The sequence below is a fragment of the Typopeltis vanoorti genome, chromosome 2 (genome assembly GCF_054136105.1).
Source record: "Typopeltis vanoorti isolate ZY-2024b chromosome 2, IOZ_Tvanoo_1.0, whole genome shotgun sequence".
In the NCBI taxonomy this organism is placed as follows: Eukaryota; Metazoa; Arthropoda; class Arachnida; order Uropygi; family Thelyphonidae; genus Typopeltis; species Typopeltis vanoorti.
In genome coordinates, this window is record NC_143550.1 from 131,233,376 (window position 1) to 131,249,805 (window position 16,430).

The 16,430-nt window shown below is 34.0% G+C and overlaps 1 protein-coding gene across 1 annotated transcript in view; it reads right to left on the reverse strand.

Moving 5' to 3' along the window:
• LOC150109435 (transmembrane protein 164) overlaps positions 1-16,430 on the reverse strand; it is a 177,982-nt gene that overhangs the window by 144,800 nt on the left and 16,752 nt on the right. The window lies entirely within an intron of this gene.

Below are 16,430 nucleotides of genomic sequence, written 5' to 3' on the forward strand. Positions count from 1 at the left end.
CATTAACTTAAAGTTATTATACTATACAGATACTACAACCAGTGGTGAGCTATGGAAATTTTAACAAAGGGCTCGCATCGTCGAACAAAAAAAAGCCTAATTTAGCTCTTATAATACTTATATTGTGATTTTGTAGCGCTTCTGACAGATATGATAATTCGTAGGATATCAATCATTAATGCTAGATCTTTTAAAAAATTCCAAATTGAGAAGTCAGTTTAAAAAGCCCTTATATTTATTGTTCGATGCAAAATTGCGTAAAGCTGGGTAATTTCACCACAAAGCAAGAGCTGTTCGTAAACTGCAAGCTGCTCATCGTGGTCCAAACACACGGCCAATCTTTAAAATTTTGATACCAAGGTCTTTTACAAGCGTATTTAATTCTCGTTGATTTTTTGGTGATTGATGATAAAAAGCATATAATTTATCCATAAATGTTTCAAAATGATTTATTTCTTTAATGTTTTTTATTGAATTGTCTAATGCTAAGTGTATACAATGAGCGCAATGCCAAATCCCAACGTTGGGAAATTTTTGCAGAAGTTTGACTACAACACCTGATTTGTTTCCTAACATTACACTAGCTCCATCAGAACAAAATGCAATAAAATGATTTTTTATATATAGTTATCAGAAAATCCATATGAATTTAAAGGAGTATGTATACATTCCACGGTGGTATTTTCTAGTTCTACCAGATTATTAAACAAGAAAGGGCTTGCAAATTTGAGAAAAATTTAACAAAGGGCTCGTGCGAGCCCCTTATAGCTCCACTGACTACAACTCAATAAATATGTCCTAATTCTGAGAGAAACAAGCCACAAATAAAAGCAACCAAGCTAATATGTCAGATTCTTATTGGTTTCAATATTGCATAACTGTGTTTTGAACAAGCCATCATTCGATTTCAAGGTAGGTCAGCAGTAATTCCATGGATGCTTCTATTAATTTTTCCTAAAAGTGTTTCGTTTTTGCACCTGAAAAAAAAGAAGTTGTCTTTCCAAAGTAATCTGAACATGCAGACATGTATACTGCTATGCATTAACCTCCCTACCGGCTAGAACGTCCCACCTGTTTAAAGAACCTGGATAAGAAGTGCAATTTGACTGTCATGTCAATTAGAAGGTGTGATAAACTCTCACGCTGACGAGAATGGCTAATCGGATTATCTCCCATTCGTAGCTGCCTCTCAGTTGCCTATAACAAGAAACGGACTTTCTTGTTCCATGCTGGTTAACTGGATTTTAGTTATATATGATAGACTAAAAATAGAGAAATTATTTATATTTTTGTTTTCTCTTTTTATTGTACAATACAATTTTAACTTCTAGACAAAATAAAGGTCTTGCATAATTTCTTCACTTAAATATTGCCTTACCTTGGAGAACTAATTTAATTTTTTATTTTTTTTGCGCTAATTTTTTCTAATCGCTTACTAGACAAAGATTTTTCTTTGTTCTCGAAGAAATTAATTCACGATAATTATTTGAAATATTCTTTTAAAAAAAGAAAAGAAAACCGGCTGCCGACGTTCCAGATTATATTATTTTTATACGAAACCATCGAAATCGAATAATACTTTACACGTTTCCTTTAGGACACGCTTGAGCAACTTTGCTTTATAGAGAATAACATGAAATTCTTTAATCAAATTACTAAATTTTTTCTTTATGTTGTATAGTAATCTGTACTTTCACTTTCTTGGTTTCCTTGTATAATTGGTCATTACAAAATGAAATTAACAGTTACGATTTAAATTTATATTTTCTGCATAATTCAGATATTTTATTCTCAATTTTTAAAGTAAGCAATACATTTGCTTATTTTTATCATTCAAAATATGTATATCAAATGTGAAATTTCATTTCCATATTTTTACAATAGAATTGAACTTTATTTCACCTCTGATAGTTTAACCCCCCCCCAGTTGCATTACTATCAAACACCCAAAAACTGTTATGAAACATAGGTACAGTTTTTATTTAATTCGTTATTTTTCTCTAGTAATTGTTCCACATAACTTTAATTTTTCGATACTGAAACTATGTGGTGATTATTATAAATTAGCAAATTATAAATCAGACAATATACATATTTCCTGATTATTATAAATCAGGAAATTATGTGATATTTGGATATAGGTGAAATTAACATTTAAAATCACTGTCATCCTTCAAATGCAATATCAGAATAAAGAAAGTGGAAAACCTGTAGTTTCGAAATACATTTCGAAAGCTCGCTCTCGAAATGTATTGGTCTACAGACTGGATTCTGAACACGCCAATGTTTTGTGATGTTATGACTGAAAAACAATTCAGTCTCATCATGAAGTATTTGCATTTTCAGAATAATGAAGAATACAATCAGGCAACACATCCCTGCCCAGTCCTCAAAAAAATTTATGCTTTTCTGATGAAAATCCATCAGAAATGTAGATCACTCTACATTCCTGAGAGAGAGACTTGAGTATCGATGAAAGCCTTATGCCATTCAAAGGTGGACTGAAATGTAAGCAGTATATTCCCAAAAAAAAGCGAAGTACAGAGTAAAATTTTTTATGCTTTGCGAATCGAAAAGTGAATATCTTTGGGATTTCAAACCTTATACGGGAAAGCAAACTGTAATCGAGCATGATAAATATTTGGATCTCCCCTTGTCGATGCATGTAGTAATGCAGTTACTAGACCCTTTACTGGGGAAAAGTTACTGTATTATAACGGATAATTACTATATATGTGTCCTGAACTCGCTGATTTGCTTTTACAGCATCATACAGATAGTTATGGTACTGTAAATGCAAAAAGGCGAGATATGCCTCCAGATCTGGCTTCAGGAAAGCTATCGAAGGGGGAAATCCGAACTTATCAGCAAGGGAAAGTCTTTGCACTACGTTGGAAAGACAAAAAAGATGTTTTTCTGCTGTCTTCCTTGCACAATCCATCAACGGAATCCATGGAGAAGCATGGTTTGAAGAAAGAAAAACCCATTGCTGTGTGTGCATATAACGACACTATGGGTGGAGTCGACAGGTGCAATCAGCAGCTACATGCACCTTCTTCAGCAAGCAGAAAAACAGGAAATCCTGCCAACTCTAACCATTATCCTGAAAATCTACCACCAACGGCTAATAAAAAAAAAACTGCACGCAAATATTATGTAATAAAAAAATATCAGAAAGGAAACAAAAATCTGGTGCCCTGAGTGTAAAACTGCTTTGTGTGTTTACCCTTGCTTCAAGATGTTCCACGCTGTTCAAGAATTTTAAATTCTAAACAGTATGAAATAAAAAATGTTTGTTTTCAAGACCATCAAAACAGTCCTTTTCAGGACTACAAATATTGATAGAGGGATACCCGAATGCACTGTTTTTTTTCATCTTGAAGGCTAATTTTTAAGTTCTTTTTATGACACAGAGAAACTGGAAAGAGAGTATTCCAGGTAAAGTATTTCATCAAAACAATAAAAAATAATGAAATAAAATCTACCCTATATATATATATAAAATGATAAACCTTTTTATGTCATGTTTATCGAAACGTTTTGAAACTCAGGGGCTACCCTGAGTGTCGAGTCTTCAAAATTCGAGTCATCAGAATTCAGGGGCAAAACCCCCTTTTGAGTTATCACAATTAAAGGAGAACTGGCCTATCATGCCGGAACACAGGGGGTTGGGCATAGCCCCCCTAGTTAATAAAAGAAATATATAAATAATAACGGGAACATTTTCACCTTGCCAACACTCAACATTGATGTGATATGGGTTCCGAATTTCTTGTTTCGGAGATATATATATATATATATATATTACAGTTTTGTAATAAAAATTTCTGCTACAGTGAAGTTTGGCAGAATCAACAATATTATTACTACCTTATTTCTGTTTCTCGTGTGGGAGAAAAACAGTAAAATGTCACTCTTATAATTATATGAGATGTTATAATGGCAAAAATAGGAAGAAAAAAGTCATTTGCACTTTCTCTTCAAAACACAAAGAAAGAACATTGTAAATTCAGCCATTGGAAAAGAAAATACTACATATTTTTCTCCTGTTATCTGATTTTTTTTCTTGTAGTACAAAGAAGAAATCACTGCATATAACATGAAGTCTGCAGGAGGGAAAAATACTGGAAATTGGTTACATTATAACGAATAGAGAAATCATGTCAGAAAAATTATAAAAATTATTAGAATCGATTAAGATTCTAATCTCAGCAGACATAACATTTTCTTCTAGATTACATATCTAAAGTAACTGAAGCTTTGCTACTATTTTACACTAAAATGAATGGGTATGTTCCCCAAGTGATTTACGTTTGTAACAGCTGTCTTGCGAACGATTTATGAAATAAATTATCTGAAATATCTGCAGATTGATTAGGTCTATACCCCCCCCCAAAAAAAAAGAAGATTATGAAACGCATATGCACCTTTTCTTTGAAAATAATTCAAATCCTCTTTTTCAAGATAATTGTATGATTTCATTTCTAATTTTTGATAATAAAAGTGAAACTGATCATTATAAATTAAGCAATTATTTTGGCATAAATAATGTATAAGCATGTAAACGAAATATCAGTATTTCTGTTAGGATATAGGTAATCAACAATCGAAAAGGAAACAAGACATTCTTGACATATTCTGCACTACGGCCTGAGGCACTTTAGTGTTCTCCCCTTTCTTCTCAATAGCACTGAGAGTAATAAGCTTTCAACTTTTCCTCCAGCTAAGAGGATATTACCAAGTATTTAGAAGACGTAGATTATTTCAGAAATAGCTTCCAGCAGCAGAAGTAATATTTAGATTTTTTTAAAGAAAAACAAACACAAATAATACTACTGAACTTTCTTTTGTGTGCAAACAATTTTGCATGGTGAAAATATAGTATATTATTTCTAAAATTTCACATAATTTCAGCGGACAGTAGAACAGCTGGGTTTAGATTGCAAATAAATAGAACAGATTTAGAAGCTTCACGATACAATCTGATTGCCGTATATCTATTATTAAAATGGTAAAATGAAGTAATTGATTTTGAATGCTGTCTAGAAAAGCTTTCAAACCTGTATAGAAATTTAGAGTAGTTATGCAATTGAGTTCCAGGAGAGAATAAGGAGGGGGGGGGGAAGCATTAGAAAATCTTCAAAATGAACAAAAATGTTGAATCATTCCGTATATGATATTTTTCACATTATATTTTCAACATATCTATGAGGTTATGCACTAGATATTATCGTAATATGCATAATACAAATAAATAAATAAACGACGAAGGTGAAGAATCACTGCTAAAATATCATTAGACATAAATTTTTGAAACCAAAAAGACATGATCGGAAACCTAGTAATGCAATTTAGCATTTTAACATTTTTTTTTTATTTTATCTTTATGAATAACAAAAAATTGTATCTAAATCTGAACTGTGATGATCCATATAATGCTATTTGGATAGAAACGAAAGAAAAAGGACATATTTATTTCAATAAATATCATTTAAAAATATAAATATTTGACATAATATTTTCAAAGCAAACATTTGAAAATTCTAAAATTCAAAAAAAAATTATTCAATTATTATACGTAAAGTGAAAGAACAATCAGTGCAACTCTTCGGTGCACTGATTTGTAGAATAAAATACACCAAATTTACTATCACTAAATAGATTCATTGCAAAAGCTAATCAGTGGTCATTTCAGGATTGATTTTTTTTGCACATGTGAAATTCATTTCAGTTTTTGGGAAGAGATACAATAAATCATTTTAGAGGCAAGAAAGGTCAAATAACTTAGGACAGTAAATGAAATAGACGTAAAGACAGGGGGAGGGGACACAAAGGTCACTCAGCAACAGTTAATCCACTAATGGCTATGGAATAGTCGTAACGAGATTAACGGCGGAGGAAGATAATGGCATGATAAAAGGTAGAATGCCGACGAAGTTTTGATCCATGAAAAAAGCTAGGGAGCGTTAAATATTTCATCCACACTGGCCGGTTGGAAGGTTAAGGGAAGGGCCACTACCCAGACCGGTTTAGACCTTTATTGAGGTCTCATCAGTGGGAGGCAGACCCAAACATGGAGATATTAAGGCAGAAGCAATAGGAGAGGTCATATTTATTTATACAAGTTGCCAACAAGTGTACCACCTTAATACTGAATTACTCTGGATTTAGAGAAAGATGTTGGAAATTTATTTTGCACTTGGTTAAACTATAATAAATTAAGTTTAATCCTTTATCCAAGTGTAAGCAAACAAAGTTTGCACCTGAAAATATCTTCAGGACTGAGGTAAGGTGATGCAACACCAGGCAACTCTGAGCAAAGGTGGATCAAGCTCTCATCACTCCTTGCGGTGAGGAGTGTGAGACAAGGAGTGATGAGAGCTTGGCCCAACTTTGCTCGGAGTTGCCTGGTGTTGCATAGCAGTATACATGTCCGCAAGGAGATGTGCTTTGCATTATGGGAGATACTGAGACAAGGAGTGATGAGAGCTTGGTCCACCTTTGCTCGGAGTTGCACCACCTTACCTCAGTCCTGAAGATATTTTCAGGCGCAAACTTTGTTTGCTTACACTTGGATAAAGGATTAAACTAAATTTATTATAGTCTAACCAAGTGCAAAATAAACTTCCAACATAATGCAAAGCATCCCTCCCTTTTGGACATGTGAAATACTATGCATTATGAGAAGTGCCACAACCTAGAGCTGTTTTGACCTTAACTGAGATATCATCCAATAATGCAAAGTACACTCCCTTTCGGACATCTGCTACTCCATTACTTGCATTACTTCAACGTTGTGCTCCCACTGATGGGATCTCAATAAAGGCCAAAACTGGTATGGATTCATTCAAAACAATCGACATGTCCAAAAGAGGCATGCTTTGCATTATGGGATACTAAGGCAATTTATGTGAAGTCATTAGCCTCTATATACAAGTAGCCAAGTCATGACTATTTCATCACAGAAAAACTGTTTGTTTACACTTGGATAAAGAATTAAACTATGAATATAATTTCTTGGCATCTTTAATTTATAGTATCACCAAGTGAAAACACTTTCAACACATGCATTAAAAGGATGATCCTGTTTGAAACGCTTATTCAGCACTTTGAATAAGTAATAACTAAGCTGTACATCCCCCACCCCACCCTTTGAGTTTATTATTATCATGACACTTCCAAGGAGTTCAGGGACTCGCACAGGAGGGCACTACTCTACTACATAGGTCACCACTCTCTTACTACTTAATTCGCCAACTACACACAATGACCCTACCATCTGTGAATACTACAATCAATGCCATCTACTGTTCACCAACAATGGTATTATTTGTCTGTAAATTGCAGGTATTCTCAAGGCTCATTTGCCTGTACACAGGAATGAAAAAACCCAAGTTCCTACCTCACCTTCAATTGAAAAAACCCATTATACAGATTCCTTTCATCATGAGAGCTGAACATAGGTCTTGTTTCCAATAAAAGGCATAATATTCTGTTCTACATAACATTAGGCTGTGCTACTAATTACAGAATTACATTAAAGATGCCAAAAAATTATATTCTTGTATAAACCTTTATCCAAGTGTAATAAAAAAAAATTTGCACCTGAAGTATCTTCACAACTAGGCTACTTTTATATAGAAGCAAGTGACTTCACATTAACTGTCTTAGTATCCCATAATGCAAAGTACAGTATACATTATTTTGTGTAATGCTATGCATCATGGGAAAGGCTACTACTCAGAGGTTTTCACCTTTATTGAGGTACTGTTAAAGTGCAGAAGGTGCCTCTCTCTCTCTCTCTCTCTCTCTCCAAAAACTCCGAGTGATCAAAAAGATAACTAAATCTCACTGAGTGACCCTAAAGAGTCTCTACTAAACATTTCACTCCTGCCCTGAATCACAATGGGACAGAAACTCATCAATGGCTCTGCTCGGTGACAGGCAAAAACCTTCCACCAAGCAGAACTGCTCTACTCTCCAGGATCAATGGAAGTCAGACCCCAGAAGAGATAGAAGGCTGAAGTAATGCAGAAGTCATATTTCGCATACACAAGCAATGAAAATATGTAACACCTTATTAAAATACTCTAAATTAGAACTAGCTGTTGAAAGTTTTTTTCACTTGGTTATAAATTAAGTTAAAGATGCTAACATACATTCTTATTTAATCCTTCATCCAAATGTAAGAAAACATAGTTTGTATGTGAAGTATCTTCAAGAATCATTCTTAGTTAAAACAGTGTGCTGAATAGGTAGTGCAAATAGGAATATGTTTTTAGTTTGAATCTTAAATACACGAATGCAGAGTTCTTTTGAATTGTGTTTGTGATACAGTGGTAAAACTTCAAAGTTCTTTTAATCCTTTACTCTAGCATACTGCAAACCAAAGTTTACATGAAAAGCATCTACACAACTAGTCCACTTGCATACAGAGGCTGCTGACTTCACATCAACTGCCTCTATCCCATAATGCACTTCCTTTTGGATAAGTATATTACTATGTGTTATGGGATGAGTCACATAAAAATGCACAGCAATATATAGACATCCAAAAGGAAGTGTGCTTTGCATTATGGCATATTGAAGCAATTGATGTGAAGTCACCAGCCTTTGTATGCAAGTAAACTAATCATGAAGATACTTCATTCACAAACTTTGGTTTGCAGTATACTTAGGTAAAGGATTAAAACATGAAAATTATAATTTCTTGTCATTTATAATATAACTGATGATGCAATATTGGGAAGAATTATAAGTGGCACTGCTGATGTTAATTCCCTTCAGGAAGATTTGAATATACTTTTTACTTGGACAAAGGAGTGGGGAGTTGTAGTTTTAATATCAACAAGTGCAAGGTGTTGCATTTTGGAGTGTAGAAATATGAGGCTGTGTACTATATCGATGGTGCCACACTGCACAAAGTGGATGAGATTAGAGATTTAATAGTGATGGTTAAGAGTAGACTGAAGTTTAGAAGACATTATATTGCTAGTGGTGCAGAGGCTGCTCATCATAAGAAGTACTCTAACATGTAAGGATAAGGAAGCAGTTGTGCCACTGTATAAAGTACTGGTCAGACCACAGTTGAACTATTGTACTCAAATCTGGTCACCTAGTTTTCAGTGTGATGTGAAGACATTGGAGAGGGTCCAGAATCAAGTGACTAAGACAATATCAGGACTTTGGACTGATGGCTATGGAGAGAGGTTTTGGCTAATACAGTTAGCCAAAGCCTAACTGTGTTATATGAGAAATACAACCCAGCCTATTTATAACACAATAACTGTAAAATGCTAGAACATCATTATCAGTTTAATAATTTTCAAAAATGAAATACCATTCCACTCTTTCATAGTGATGTCCATTATCTAGGCAGATCAATACATACAGAACAGTTTTAGCTCAAATGCTATAGGTTCACTTTAATGTCATTTGTAATATAAATTTGTAGTATTTGGAATTATTTTGCCTAATTTTAGGAGCAAAAGTATGGTGTGATTTAAACCAGAACTGAAATGTCTTGACAATTTTAGTCAAGATCATAAATAGAAATTTTAAGACAATCTGCAAGAACATAGTTGTTATATGCATACAAAACAGATGGCTAGATCAAGCAAATCTAATAGGAGCTTATGCACTATTGCAAAACATAAATTAAAAAAAGATGAAATCTCTTCACAATCTGTTAATACAAATAAAAATTGTTGATAACAATAACAGTATTCACATGCAAACATTTGTTTGTTATCATGGTCGGTGTTCACTCCATGCTGATCAAGGCCAGATTTTTCAGGTTTATTGTTGTTAATATAAGATTGGTGTTCTTGTAGTCACAAACAGGATGTTCTGTTGAAAAATGACAAGAACACCAATCTTATATTAATAACAATAAACCTGAAAAAAATTTGGCCTTGCTCAGCATGGTGTGGACACTGACTATGATATCCAATGGTCAAACACTTGCCTTTTACATCTGTGCAAGTTTAGGTTTGAGCAGTTATTTAAAGAGAGTGCTGAAGCACTTCTATGCCATCCAAATTTAAATCAGAATAACTGTCTCTATTGCCAAAATTTGGGAGTTTCATCCTCATAAACAGCAAGCAATAATGTCCCCCCATTTAATTTAAATATTTTATTTATTTTTAAATACAATACTGTGTCATTTCATTATATAATTAAATTTTATTTTATTTCAAATCACTTAATTTTAAATTTAGGCCTTAACTGCTATCTTATTTATTATAATTACCCACTAGGTGGAATCCAGCAGCTGGTTTAGAATGGTAATGCTGTAAATAGCATTACCATTCTTGTTGTACTTCACCTTGTGATCATGCTGATGATGAGTCAGTTTCGGGTTGAATTATTTGCAATAATAAAATTACTATATTCTTCTGAATACTTGTGTAAAATAATTGTGATAATGGCACAAATTCCATTAAAAATTGAAATCAATATTATTGATTTCAATTTGCTACGTAGTCACTTCATAGGTAAAAGATACATGGTCACTTAATAAGTAATGTTACATCATAATAACTCAGAAAAATGAAACACGGAAACTAAAACTTACGTGAAATAAATTTAATAGTTGTAAACTTTTCACCTGTGTATCATAGGCATCCTCAGTACAATGAAAATGGAAACAATATAAAATTACAATTACAGAATCACTTTCAAACAGCATAAACAGGACAACAAATGGTCAGTAAAATTCCCAATTAAAAAATTACAACATAATAATCAGGAATTCACATAAAATGATGTAATAATATTTCCTATAAAGGGGATAACCAAAGGCCATCAGATCTGTTTAAGTTCGGTTGGTATAGAAAGGTCTCACAATTCTATATAAGCACTCTATGAGGAATCTACTTCTATTTAACAGCTAAGTTGTCTTCCAAAAAACTGTCTGGCTGAGATTTAATATAAAGGAAGTAGAATTTGACTTATATCTTCAGGTTAGTGATCGGTTGTATAAAGTTGTTAAAGACTTTCTTAATAAAAGATTAATTAAAGCCATTTTTCATAAAAGCAGATTTCATATAATTCCTGCTGTAAAAGGGTCTTCAGTGGAGGAAATATTATGAGCATAGTTCTGATCTTTTGGCTAGGATGATGATCAGAATTAGCATGGATATAATTATCAGTATGAATTTCCTTTCTAAAAGCAGAAAATTTTAAACTACCATCTGGTTGATGAAGGATTAAAATATTTAAAAAAAAAAACTAGTTCATTGTTTTTTTGTTCTTCTAAAGCAGGGGGAGGCTCGTGCATAGGCACTGCGGAACTGCAGCACCCCCAATTTTTCTCAATATATAAATATAATTTATTTATATTTGCTTGTAATATTTAATTTTATCATCAACAATCCTACACAATTCTCTTACTTTGTATAAAAAATAATAAAAATCCATCTTGTAGCACTTAGGAGGGCAAAGGACACCAGCAGCACTGTGTTTACCACAGTGTGCAAGCATATGCACATCATAGTGAGGACATTGTTTGAACATTACAATTAAAGGATTTAATTGTAATGTCCAAAAATTGTAAATCCATTCCTTTAATTGTAATTAAAGCATATGTACGTCATGGTGAGATACGAGCTATTAGCATAATGCGGCACTCTCAGTCCCACGGTTCCACTGTTGTTTATATGCAGTTTGCGCCAGTAGTAGAGTGTTTGTAGTGTTAATCATGTTTACTCTGTCTCTTTAAATATTTGGACATTACAATTAAAGACATAACATTTGTTAATAGTTTTTATTTTAGAACATTATTAGGGTTATGATAATGGATTTTATTTTTAAGTAATTTTGAATTATACTAAACTGTATAATTTTATTGATAGCAAACAATATTTTTTCATGTTAAATTTTTTTTAAAATTTTTACCATAATTTTGATATTTTACCCAAACACGTATACACTGTACTTACAGTGTGTATGTATATTTTGAAAGTTGCAGCAACCCCATGATTTCAAACCATGAGCTGCCACTGTTCTAAAGTAAACTGAATTCTCGGATGAATCTTACTTATTTTTGGAACAAATAGTTTTAAATCTGATGATGAACCTTTCCATATTAGAAATACATCATCTACATATCTGTACCATGCTGTAGGTTTAAGAGAAACATCTTTAAGGAGACGATCTTCAAAATGCTCCATGTAGTAATTTGCAAGGGCAAGAGAGACAAGACTACCCATGGCCATTTCTTCAACTTGTTGGAATAATTTGTCTTGTACACTAAAATAACCAGAATGGAATAACCAGAATTTCCTGTTTGTGAAGAGATACTATATTTCTTTTCACAAACAGGAGTACAGTAGTACAGTACTGTACTCCTGTAAAAGATGATATCTAATAATCTGTACTTGAACGGCTACCCACGAAGACTCGTCAACAAAATCACCTGCAGAAGGAAAATGTCGAAGTGAACCCAGACAGCTTACGAAATATCTTAGAATTTTTTTATTCATATTAGGTTTCTTGTGATGTCACCTGAGGAACTTGTTTACGTGTCAGAAACTAAATCGTTCACATCCGATCAGATTCGTTCTTTATATACAATCAGATGGTGAACAAAGTTGTAGAGTATTCTATGAAACATATTACCACAGGCAGTCTAAATTCTTTATGCTTTTCTATGATCTGTCTAAGCAAAGTATCTGGAATGTATAAAATTAAAAATGCACTAAAGACTTCTTATAACAACCTTCTTATAACAAACTGTGGGTCTCTGTGTAAAACCAATTCATAGTTTTCACACTCACCACATTTTCAGGCAATGCATTCCAACAACAACACAGAAAATAAATATCAGGAAGGTGGCAATATATTGTGGGTGCTGTTGAAAAAGCTCAGAATGGAGGAATGAGTGCTGTAAATGGAATTAGAGATGATAAAGGTGACATGGGAGAAAAATATATCCTTCATGTATAGAGTAATTACTTCAAAAAATTGCTAAATTATTTGAAGATGAAGCTATTTGGGTAGATGACTGACGATACACACAAGGAAACTGTTCTCGATGCCAAATAAAATATCTGAAGATTCTAAATGCAGATTACAAACTTTTGTTTTAGAATCCAGGAGTTCTTGATTCACATCAAGTAGATTTCCCAGTAAATGAAGATAATAAAGTAGATAAGTAATTAGAAATTTGTGTGTGACACAGCCAAAACAGTCTACTACTAGTCTTAATGGAATAGCTGGTTTATGAATCTTGGGAAGGCCATATAATCTAGGTGGATGAGCATGAAAATTTTTTAGTTTTTTCTTGAATTCTTCATCCCAACTATAAATATTATCAATTTAATGACTTTATTAAGGCTAGAAGTAGGATCCAGATGAGAGGGGACAATAAGTAGAGAAATCACATACCGTTAAGGAAATCTTTCTAAAATATTCTTTCTTATTTTGTATACCTACTGCTTTGTCCTTGTCAGAGTGAATGATCATTTTTTTTTTTTAGACATCTGAGTGCTTTGAATTCTGATGGAGTTAGATTAGAAGGTTTTGCTTTGAAAGGAATAATGGCCGATTGAAAATGAACTTTGCTAGAAGTCTCAGTCGGAATCGATGTAAGCCTCTATCTCTTCCTGAGTAAGATGTCATGATAAATTTACTACTAATTTCTCCTTGTCTAATATTCTTCCCATGACGAGTCTCTGACTCTGGAGGTCCGATGTTAATAATAATAACAGAATGATTGATAGAACAGTTGACCAGTATATTAAAATTCTGTATAAGAGTTACAAACAGAGTTGAAAACTTCCTTATAGGAATCCAAAGAAAAATGTAAAGCAATGTTTAAAAATTCAGTGGATAACAGTTCAGAAATGGAGTTTAATTTTTCTAAGTATGTCAACTTATGTACTGATAATAAACCAAATTGGCTGTATTCAAAATCTTGCATACTCACCCAGAACCTATTCTGAAACATGTAAACAAGCCTAGTTATATTCAACCAATTCCAATGAAAGGAGATAAAAATCAGCCACAGTGCTATCCAAAATAATAGTCACCAACAGACAATTCTCAACTTGAAAGCCCACCAATATGGATTCTATCTTACTCTCAATTCACAGCAGCAGACTGTCAATATCACTTGCCATGGACACACAAAGTCATGGAGAGATTTAATTAAAATCACTCATGACATCACACCTGACATTTCCAGAGCATTTATTCATCTGATCTGACACAAAAAGACTGCTTCCCAAATTACCTTCCAACCTTTAGCATTCACTGTGCATCATTGATAACTTTCTTCAGATTTCCCAAGCAATGTCATGGTATTCCAGGACTCTATTCTTTCTTCCCCACTTTCTATTTATAAATGACTTCCTCCTTTGCAATGTATCCTACCCATAGTTTTGTGCTGTTAGAGAATAGAGACAAATGTAAGAAGGCTAAACACTGTAAAACTAGCAAAACAAGTCATTGGTAAGAACACAGAAAATAAATATCAGGAAGGTGGCAATATATTGTGGGTGCTGTTGAAAAAGCTCAGAATAAAGGAATGAGTGCTGTAAATGGAATTAGAGATGATAAAGGTGACATGGGAAAAAAGATATCCTTCATGTATAGAGTAATTACTTCAAAAAATTGCTAAATTATTATTATCCAAGACCCTCGTGGAGTCAAAGACTCATCTAGGAGGTCCTTTATCATACACAGCTCATCATACTGCACTTGAAACACACTCAAATTCTCTGCAGACACCACACTCTCAGGCAAGGCATTCCACTCATTCACAACTCTGCATGAAAAAAATCTGCTTCTCACTCCTCTACTCACACCCTCTTTATACAGGGATGACCTCTGCTTCTCCCCTGATCTCCCACTATTTTCTGAACTTCTCCAGCATTGATCCTATAACAACCCCTTAATAACTTGTGGGCCTCTATCATATCTCCCCTCTTCCTCCTGTCCACCAGACTCTGCAAGTTGCATCTTCTCAATCTTTCCTCATATTCAAGATTCCAGAGGTCAGAAACTACCTTAGGTCAGTCACCTCTGGACCCTTTCCAACATCTCTTTGTCCATTTGAAAAACCAAGTGACCAAATCTGGGCATAGCCCATGTGTGGCCTAATCAGAGCCTTATACAATGGAACAAGAATTTCCCTACTTCTACAAGTCAGTGTCCTCCGCATCATTCCCAGAAGTCTTTGTGTTGTCCTCACAATTTTGGCAATGTATCCCCTAAATTTCAGATCCTTATCCACTATCACCCCCAAGATCTCTTATTTCCTCCACCTCCGACAATATATCCTTCCCAGGCATAAATTCTGCATCCCATCTTTGTTTCCCAAATTTTAAAACCTTATATTTTGCAATATTGAACTCGCATCCCAATTCCTGTGCGCAATTACTCAATTTATTCAAGTCTTCTTGTAAGGTCACAACATCTTCCCTACTCTTCATCCTAACTTTGCATCATGTGCAAACAACTAAATATCTCTATCCAAATCTTTACCAATATCATTAATATACAAGTTAAACAGTAGTGGCCCTAAAGCAGACCACTGAGGCACACCACTAGTGACTTTCCTTTTCCTGGATATTACTCCCCCATACACAACTTGCTGATACCTATCAGATAGCCAGTCTCCAATCCAATTCCAACCCCATCTGCTCGTTTGACTATCAACTTATCATGTGGTAATCTATCAAAAGCCTTTGCAAAATCTAAGTATATTACTGTGTATCGCTCTCCTCTGGCCAAGGAAGCAGTCACTTTATTGTAATAAGTAAGTAGATTACTAAAACATGACCTCCCGTTAGCAAATCCATGGAGCCCATCAAAAGATAATACCATTATTATCAATCCAATTCTGGATCCTAGTTCTCATAAGCTTCTCCAAAAACTTAACCACAACACCTGCACAGATAGGCCTATCATTTGATGCTAGAGTTCTATCACCTTCCTTATGAAGCAGCACAATCTTGCCCTCCTTAGGAACTTGACCCAGTGCAAGACTCGTATTAAAAAAATATGTCAAGGCAGGTTAACTCCCTGGCACATTCCATCAAAATATGCGTTGATATATTTTCAGGTCCCACAGCCTTATTAACATCTAATTTGCTCAACTCCCGCACCTCTTACTCACTTACAGTCAGTCTCTGCTCCCCATCATCAACTGCTCTCAATCTCTCACATTCACAAGATTGAAAGACCTTTATGAACTGCTCATTAAGTATCTCCACTATATCCTCCGCAACAGCTGTCTTTATACTATTTTCCCTAATCAATGTCATCCTTTCATAATCATTCGTCTTTTTGCTGGCTACATATCGAAAGAACTCCTTAGGATTCTTTTTGGCTTCATTAGCTAACTGCTGCGCATACGTCAATTTTGCTAGCCTTATTACCAAGTCACCTGCCTTGCCTGGTCTTTGTAATCCTCATGGAAGCGA